Raw genomic sequence first — 8,736 nt, forward strand, 5'->3', positions numbered from 1 at the left:
CTGAGAGACCATTTAAAGGCCTTTGCAGGTGTTTTGAGTTAATTAGCTGATTAGAGTGTGGCGCCAGGTGTCTTCAATATTGAACCTTTTCACAATATTCTAATTTTCTGAGATACTGATTTGGGGGTTTTCATTAGTTGTCAGTTATAATCATCAAAATTAAAAGGAATGAACACTTGAAATATATCAGTCTGTGTGGAATGAATGTATACATTATACAAGTTTCATTTATACAAGTCAAAATGTCACTTATAAGAAACATGGATTAAGACACATAACCAGAAGGCAAGATTACATGTAAACATAAATATGTATGAGAGAGATGAAGTGGGACGTGTGATGGCTTTGACCCTCTAATGACTGACAGCTTTCTCAACCATGAAAGAAAAAGTAATTCTTAATTTTGCTCTCGTCCTCGCTGCCTGAGGTCTGAATCAGTCCTGGCACGGATCCAAAATAAACTGTAGCACTTCCACCAGCCTTCACTCCATACCCAGTTTGGGCCATGGTAGGGAGTGTCCTCTAATCGTCAGCATTAACACAGCAGCTGAGGATGTCCAGCACCATAGGTCTCTGTCACTGTGGCCTAATAACCCGCCCCCCCGCCCACACACACACACTCACAGGCTTAATAGACTGGGTTAATGCTGTCCAAATATAGCACTGTGTCATGAATCAGACTCCTGCCATTGTTATCTCATGTGACCTGACAGCAGTTATGTGGTGTAAACAAACAAGCTTATTCTGAGTATTATATACACGGCTTAGTCACAGACCATGAAAAGAAAGCAGTGGGTTGTATAGAAAACTTTTGTATATATAATAGTAAATAAAAATTATCCATTCATCCATCCATCATCAACCGCTTATCCTGTGTACAGGGTCACGGGAATAAAGATTAATATATATAATTTGTATTTACTATTTTTCATTTTTAAATTGATAAGTTAAATGATCTATACACAAAGATATTATCTACCACCACTACCAATACTACGAACGCTGTTGCTTGAACTTGTAAATCATGGCGATGCGTACTGAAGTCTGCGCTGCTCCAGCTGTCTAAAAATAACTCATTAATAAAGAGAAAGTGTCACTGGTGTTGGTTGTAACAGTAGCTGTTTGGTGTTAAGTAACATTTTATCCTAAATCTTTCCTGTGATTGGTTGCAAATGCTTTGTTAAGTCTCTTTGGCGGTGTCATGTGTGGGGCTTTTTGTTATCAAGGGTACACGGCGGCCTATAACAACGCTCTGGAAAGATTCCAGGATGGCATGTAGGGATTGGGCAGGAAATTGAAGCGCCGCAAGCACAGAACATCCCCGTTAATCCTGTTCTAAATAGCATGATGGGACAAATTGAAAGTGGTCGAATATTTGTTAAATATTTGCAGTGTACTAAATGTTTTTTTGGGTCTAAGTCTTAGCTTCTAGCACAGTAAAGCCCTCTGAGATAAACCCCAGCATACCCGGCTCTCCGTGGAGCAGTGTCAGTAAGTTTTATGCTGGAGACTCCATGATGAAGGCTGGGACCAGAGCCAAGCTGGCCTCTGGGTCACAGTCCCAGGACAGAAAGACTTGTTTTCTGAACGTATCACAACTGGACTTCATTTGGTTTGGCGGGACTATGCAGATCTGAAACCCAATGTTTTTTTTCAGTCCAAGAACAGCCCCACTCTTCTGGGGTGGGTGGTGGGCAGATAAAATGCAGGAATCTTGCACCCCATGCATGATTAGCTTTGAGACACTCAAATATCATATATTTACCAGGATAAAATCAAGGTTTTGGTTAGAAAAAGTAATGACATACTGCAACATTTTCAGTATTTAATAAGCCCTCAATTATTGAATACAATCCTAATTAGGCAATAGAAAAGATTAGTGAGGTTTTTCAATCCCCAGCTTCTGAGTTGTGTTTGCCACACTGATGATGCTGATGATGCTGACTATGTGGTCTGGAGTGGAATGTGAGTAAGCTAAATGTTAGCACGCTGTCGCACAAAAGTATGCAAGGAGCCACAGAGGTTAGCCCCTGCTAGGTTATACTTGCTAACCCTCACGATTTTCACGATTTTCATATTTCATCGCCCGGTTTCCCCCCGGGTCACATTTGTCCCAAATTATGACAAATGTTCACACTTTCTGTCCTCTCTGTGACATTGATTGCTGTTTCTGGTACGGCGCCAGGGCTAGACTGGGACAAAAAATCGGCCCTTGGCTCAGGCGGCCCACCAAAATCGGTCGGACACCCCCCACCAATACACCATCCTTCCATTAAAGGGCTGAGATTAGGGGTGTGACAAAACACTTAGCCTATGAGACGTAACATTGCACAAGATTGGGGCTACGGCAACAAGACAAGAACATATTTTAATAGGCTTACCATTTAGAGAAAAAAAACATTTATTGAAGAAATATTTTGAGCATGAAACATTTAATTTCCTGCATTCTGGAGACATTTCCTGCACCAGGCAAGCACAAAATTCAGGTGCCAGGTAACAATTGAGAATATAAAAATATAATAGAATGCAGTTATTGTTTTTATCTGAAGTTTCATTTTTTGGACAACATAGGATTTTCTTCTAGATTTACATTTCGCAGCAGGTTTATTCTGCAAATAAACCTTTTTCATAGTATTTTTATTTGTTAATTAACATTTCTTGGTGCAAGCTATTTTTCAGAACATTTTTAACAAATGCTTTCAAAAAGTGGAGGCTACATGTCCCCAACGTCCCCAGTGTAAATGGCCCTCCTCCTCCCTGCTCCCTCCCTCCAGATTGAGCTACTCCATGCTTACCGCTTCACCTCCACTCTCCTCCTGCACTCAGCCCTGTCACTTTGTCACCACACACCTTCTCCTCTGCCTGGCAGTGGCCACAGTTCTCTGTGCCTGCACGTTAAAACTACCGCAGCCCCAGTAGCAAATATATCGGTTATTTTCGTGCATTTGGCAGCATCCGTCTGAAGATCTTTTCTTTTTGGGGTGGGGTGGGGGCGTAACGCAAGAAACAGAGAGCATAGGGGGTGGGGGCTAGTAAGAGATGTGATTGGGCCGGCCCAGTATCAGTATCAAAAATTACCCAATGGGCTGTTGGCCGATTTTTTAAACAGTTATAAAAATATATAATTTACGCATTGGCCCACCTGACATTTGTCCAGTATGCCAGATTACCAATCCAGCCCTGTACGGCGCATATGTAACACACTCACACTCTCAGTAGAATGCACATAACTCAGAAGATAGCTCGCAACCAGGTGAATTTCAGGTAGAAGAAAGGGAATTTGCGATCAAATGATGGCAAGGTAGAGCAGAACGAGAGCCACATGTTGAACAATGGCCTTTATGGAGCTTTCCGCCTAAAGCAGAATTGGCTGCTGTAGCGTGACCTCAGAGTTGCATCAATTCCGCTCTGACTGTCCGGACTGAGAAAAGGTTATGACGTCACATATGCGATTTAAGGGTTTGTGGTCTTTCTAGTTACGTATTTTCACGTCTTGTACTTTAATAGTTTTATGATAAACTGCGACTTTCATGACGTATCTTTTAAATTGACAAGCATTATATGTGCGATTCAGTGCACAATTCAAAAGGGATCAAAACATTTGCTGTCTCTGGCCATTGACTACCATACATATTCTTTCCAAAATAAGATCCCATGGTGGTAGGGACTTCAGCTCCCTAAAGCCTGACCTGAAGATATAGCAGAGACACTCAGGGACAGCTCCTGTGGTGGAAACGGTATTGCCAAATCTATATCGGCGGACACATTTCTACTGTTGCATAGTGACCATATCGCCCAACCCTATGACATAGAAATAGAAAACAAACTAACTGTATTGGAAAGCTGCAGCTTTATGGAGCTTTATAGTGAGTTTAAGCTAATTGTTTTTCTGTCCAACTTTACTGTTTTGGTTTACTCTCACTGCTCTCATAGTGTCGGGGTTTTTTTACCGCAGCAGGCAGCTGTTTTCAGTGAAAAAGCTCTAAAAACCCACTGTACACTACCTGTTCAGCAACAAACAGCAGGCAGACACAGTTAGAGACTAGCTAGTGAACATAGTGGAGCATTTAGCAGCTAAAGAGCAAGATATTTCCCTCAGGAGTTGGTAGAGACCAAGAAAGCAAAAAGAGAGTGCATATTGAATCAGGTGGCCACAAACAAGATGAATGATAATGTTGCTATATATATGCTAACAAGTTCACCATATCATTTTAAAAGTTGATGGATGGAAGAGAAATGTCAATGTTGTGTTCAAAAAGTGTTTCTGCTGTGCCCAAGTTTAAGAAGAAAACCTACTAAGTTTAGTTATTAAAGAGTTTTAGCAAACATATGTTCTAAAGGCAAGCTATTTAACAATTCAATGACATAAACTCTTGTGTTTTTTTTTTTATGAAATATTGTCTGTTAAGCCACTAACTTGGACAGCAGGGGAAAAAACATCCTCCAAAATGAAAAATTTGACCTGTACTTTAAATTTAATTCAATCCATTTCAAAGAGTAGGCAGAAAAAGTTGAATGAGGCTGTGGGGACTGACCTGTCCATGTCATAGTAGGCCACTTCTGTGTATATGTTGTTTGTTGTGCCATAACTCTGGAGCTCCATTATATAAAGAGAAGCATGTTTGGGAAAGTCAAGCTGTTCTATTAAATTCACTGGAAACGCCTCTGGGTGATTTCTGGCGTGCTATTATGCCACATGAATGTGATGGCAGTGGGAATGTAAATTTTTCATTATGTACACTTGTGCCTACTGAAGCCTGATAACAAGATCTGCCCTTTGTCATCCTCTGGCCATTGAACAGGCTTTGTGTTGGCCCACTTATTCTGGCTGAATTATGATTCTGCTATGTACCTGTGGTTTCTAAATGTCTAAACCACCAAAATACAAACACACATGATGAATGGGAAGCATGTCAGTGCAATGATTTGTATATTGTCTTAACAACCTTTGTTTTCTCATAATCTGGAAATAATTATCTTGATGCAATAAACTTTGTTTTGTAGTGATGACAAAACAGTTTAGTTTTGACATTAACCAAAATTGTGTTTTTGTGATCACTCGAATAAAAACATGTAAGATTCTACCGTGGTAATCATCAGCAGACATCACTGCCTTTAGTGATTACAGCTGCAGCACAACCACACTGAAACTCCCATAATGTTCCTGCAATGTTGTTTTAGTGATTGATAGTGAGCCTGTTGTAGTCGACAATAAGCTTACAGGAGTTTATAGCGACCAAATGACACAAGGCACTGCAATAATATAATTAGAGATTCATAATGTGCTTGTTTGACTGTGGTAGGGAACTGTTAGTTAGATTAGAGTTTGATTTAAATCTGTTAATTATCACACCAGAGTCTCACAAATGTTTTTATAACAATCACGAGAAGATAAATAAAGCCTGTTGTGTCATGGTCACAAAATAATTATTTTGTGATCCAGACATAATTGTTTTGGGATTACAAGCGAGGAAAGCATGTTAAGATCATTTGACGATCACAGTTAGCACCATAAAATGCACAGTTTGCATCTGACATGTTGACAATGCACTTTTGGCAGTTGTCAGATAAAGAAATTAATTATTTTTAATCATTAATGGAAGCATGTGAGATATTTCATAAATTCAAGAGGGTCTGTTAAAAAAAATTCAAATAGGAAAACTTGCACTTAAACTAAAGAATAGCAATTAAAATGATTTTCCAAGAAAGTGGTAATGCTTTATTATTTTACACATGTGTATAACTCAAAAATATAACACAAAGAAACAGCAAATCCTCAAATTGAAGAAGCTGGAACCAGCAAATTATTGTTGTGGGAGAATTGTTTGTTGACCAATGTATTAACTGACCGAAGTTTCAGCACAAGTTGGCATTTGTATTTTTTTATGTGATAGCTGATCATGGGCACAGACAGCAAACAAAGGGATCAAAAGGAAATCGATGCATCAAAGAACTATAATTAAACTGGGGACATTGTGCTTACATTATGTGCAAGCAACCATCAGACCATGAATATACCACAATTTTGAATCTTTTGTTTTCCAAGCTGCCTGGCAGCCATTTATTTCCCAGCTGTGAATAGCTCCTGCATTTCTTTATGGGACAAAAAAGACACACTCAAGCCTATCTAGCATGCTAGAGTGTAGCGTGCCTTGCTCACGCCATTTCCTCACAAATATGTTGGATCATGTCACACATTGTGCTCAGCAGTCCTCTAAAAGTCGATCCAAGATGTCTGTACGGGAATAAGGTCAGGGGTGTCCAACCAAAGCTCTGTCTCGTGTGAAGGTAGAAGCCACGTCGGACTCCCCACACAAAGTCCATATGCTATCCAGTGTCTGCTCTAACACTCGTAACACCGCCCCACCCCATAGATGGACTCCTTGCTAACCCCCTTAGCAGACAACAAAAGATCTGACCTAGAACCCTGTCACCCAATCATGTCATACGTCACCTTTAGGATCAAAGTTCATCACGGGTCGCAGCATGATGCTCTTGTGGGGGTCAGAGATTAATGTGTTTGACCACTGCTCTCTTTCTCATGACATCCCTGCAGCTTATCATCTCACGTTATAAGAAATAACTGATTGTTATGATAATATTAGCTGCAACTAATTATATGTTTTTTTTTATCATCAATCAGCTGATATATTGTCAGCTATTGATGATTTCACACAAAGGAAATGCTGGTGTCATGTCTATCATAGAGAGTCTAAAGTGATGTCTTTTTAGACAACTTCAAAAGTAACAAATAAATAAGTTATTTTTGTTATTGTCAGGCAAGACAATATGGGACGGCTGTGGCTCAAGAGGTTGCCTGTTTATTTAAGATCGGCGGTTCAATCCCTGGCTCCTCCAGGCTGCATGTCAATGATACTGAACCCCGATTGCCCCTGGTGGCTGTTCCACCAGTGTATGAATGTGTGTGAATGGTGATTGCGATGTAGTGTAACAGCACTTTCGGTGGTCGCAAAGACTAGAAAGGCGCTATACAAATACGGAGCATTTACAAAACCAGTAAGACAAAATCTCAAAGAGCAACAAGACTAGACATGACTCTGCTGCAGTTAATACAAAATAAAATTAATTAAATGCATTGAGTTGACAGCTTATTTGGTCAAACCTGTCTCCCAGCAAGCAGAAATGACATTTACATGTTACAAAATAGTTTTCCTAATTACACTGTAGTAAGAAATGTAACTGCTACCTGGATTATGTTCAGAGGCAAGTTTTTTGAGTGAATGAAGCATTACATTTATGTAATGCAGTACCACTAATCACAGCCTCATAACAACCACACAGTTGAATCATCTCCTTTTGAATACAGTGTCTACTGACACTGAACATTATAATGCACATACATCTAGACATTTCTGAAGGGCTTTTGTATTGGATTGTACAGTTTTTCCAACATGTAAATTAATCTGGACAAGAAAGACGATTATAAAAAGACTGAAGACTGAACAAAAAAAGGCTTGTGAATATTTGTTTTTTATATATTTATATTGGTTATATATATATATATATATATATTGGACTTAAGTCTCACTTTATCAAGGTTCCCTGGGTCATAGTTTCTACAGCATTATTAGTAGTGAAGCTCATTTTCCTGAATTATATTGGGCCAATTTTATTTATTTTATTGCTCTTTTTCTAAAGGCCAAAATCAAACTCACTCCAGAGCTGGATGGCTGGAAGGGACAAAAAGTTATGACGTCACAGTGGGAAAAGGAGAATACCATTTGGAAAAGAACAGCTGGGGCCACCAGCCAATGAACGGCTGGGTGGCAGAGACAGGGATGGTCGGCAGAGGGGAGTGGGGCAGGAGCAGGGGGAGTGGTTATACTGGATACAAGAATGGAGGGGGAGGGGGTTGAGCTGAGCTGTGCAAGCAGTATAGTGCAAAAATAGTGACGCCTGAAGGAACTGTCGCCTCATCTCACTCAAATTTGGCAACAACACATTTCTGGGAAAGAAAGAAAGCATTTGCTGACACAACGGTTGCTCCTCCTTCAGCTCTGGCCAACCAATCATTGCTGGTTGGCACAAAACACATCACTCGCCAGCATGGGAGTGTCGCCACAGACACCAGATTTAAAAATTCTGGTATACTGCAAATGCAGAAAGATTACCTAGCGGTGATAGCCCTGTGTGAACTTGTTTGGCTGAAGATGTCAAAGACTCATATTCATTCACTTTAGTCTATATGTAAAGTAGCCTATTTACAGTACATCAAACGGCAAAGTGTTTACATCTGTAGGACAGCAACAAAAAGAAATGTGTTTTTCTGTTGTAATGTCTATCACTGATGTGCTGCTGTCATTGAAATCATGATGTTAGCAGGCTAGACAAAATAAAAGGTCTGGATTTGATGACTTAGACTTTTAGATTGCATGTAATGAATATTTAATGAGCTGGGATCAGGCGTGCATGCAGCATCTTTAGCGTATGAAACATAAGGCAATATGACAGTCACAGCAGTGCTTTGCAAACATTATCACAGGAGTAAAACCTGTCTTCCTCTCCTCACCAACCCCCACCTCTCTTTATGTCGGTCCCTCTCTACAGTTGCCCTGAACAGTCGGAACGGAGTGTCTCCAGCTGCTGTGGATGATGGTGACAGCAAAACAGCAGGAGTGGTGGAGACCAAGATTCCTGAAGGTGAACTTTTGCTGCAGGTCAGTATTAAAGCTGTATTTATTGTTACTATACTGTTTCTATTCACAATATATTGTA

Source organism: Micropterus dolomieu, linkage group LG07, assembly GCF_021292245.1.
Source record: "Micropterus dolomieu isolate WLL.071019.BEF.003 ecotype Adirondacks linkage group LG07, ASM2129224v1, whole genome shotgun sequence".
Taxonomy (NCBI): Eukaryota; Metazoa; Chordata; class Actinopteri; order Centrarchiformes; family Centrarchidae; genus Micropterus; species Micropterus dolomieu.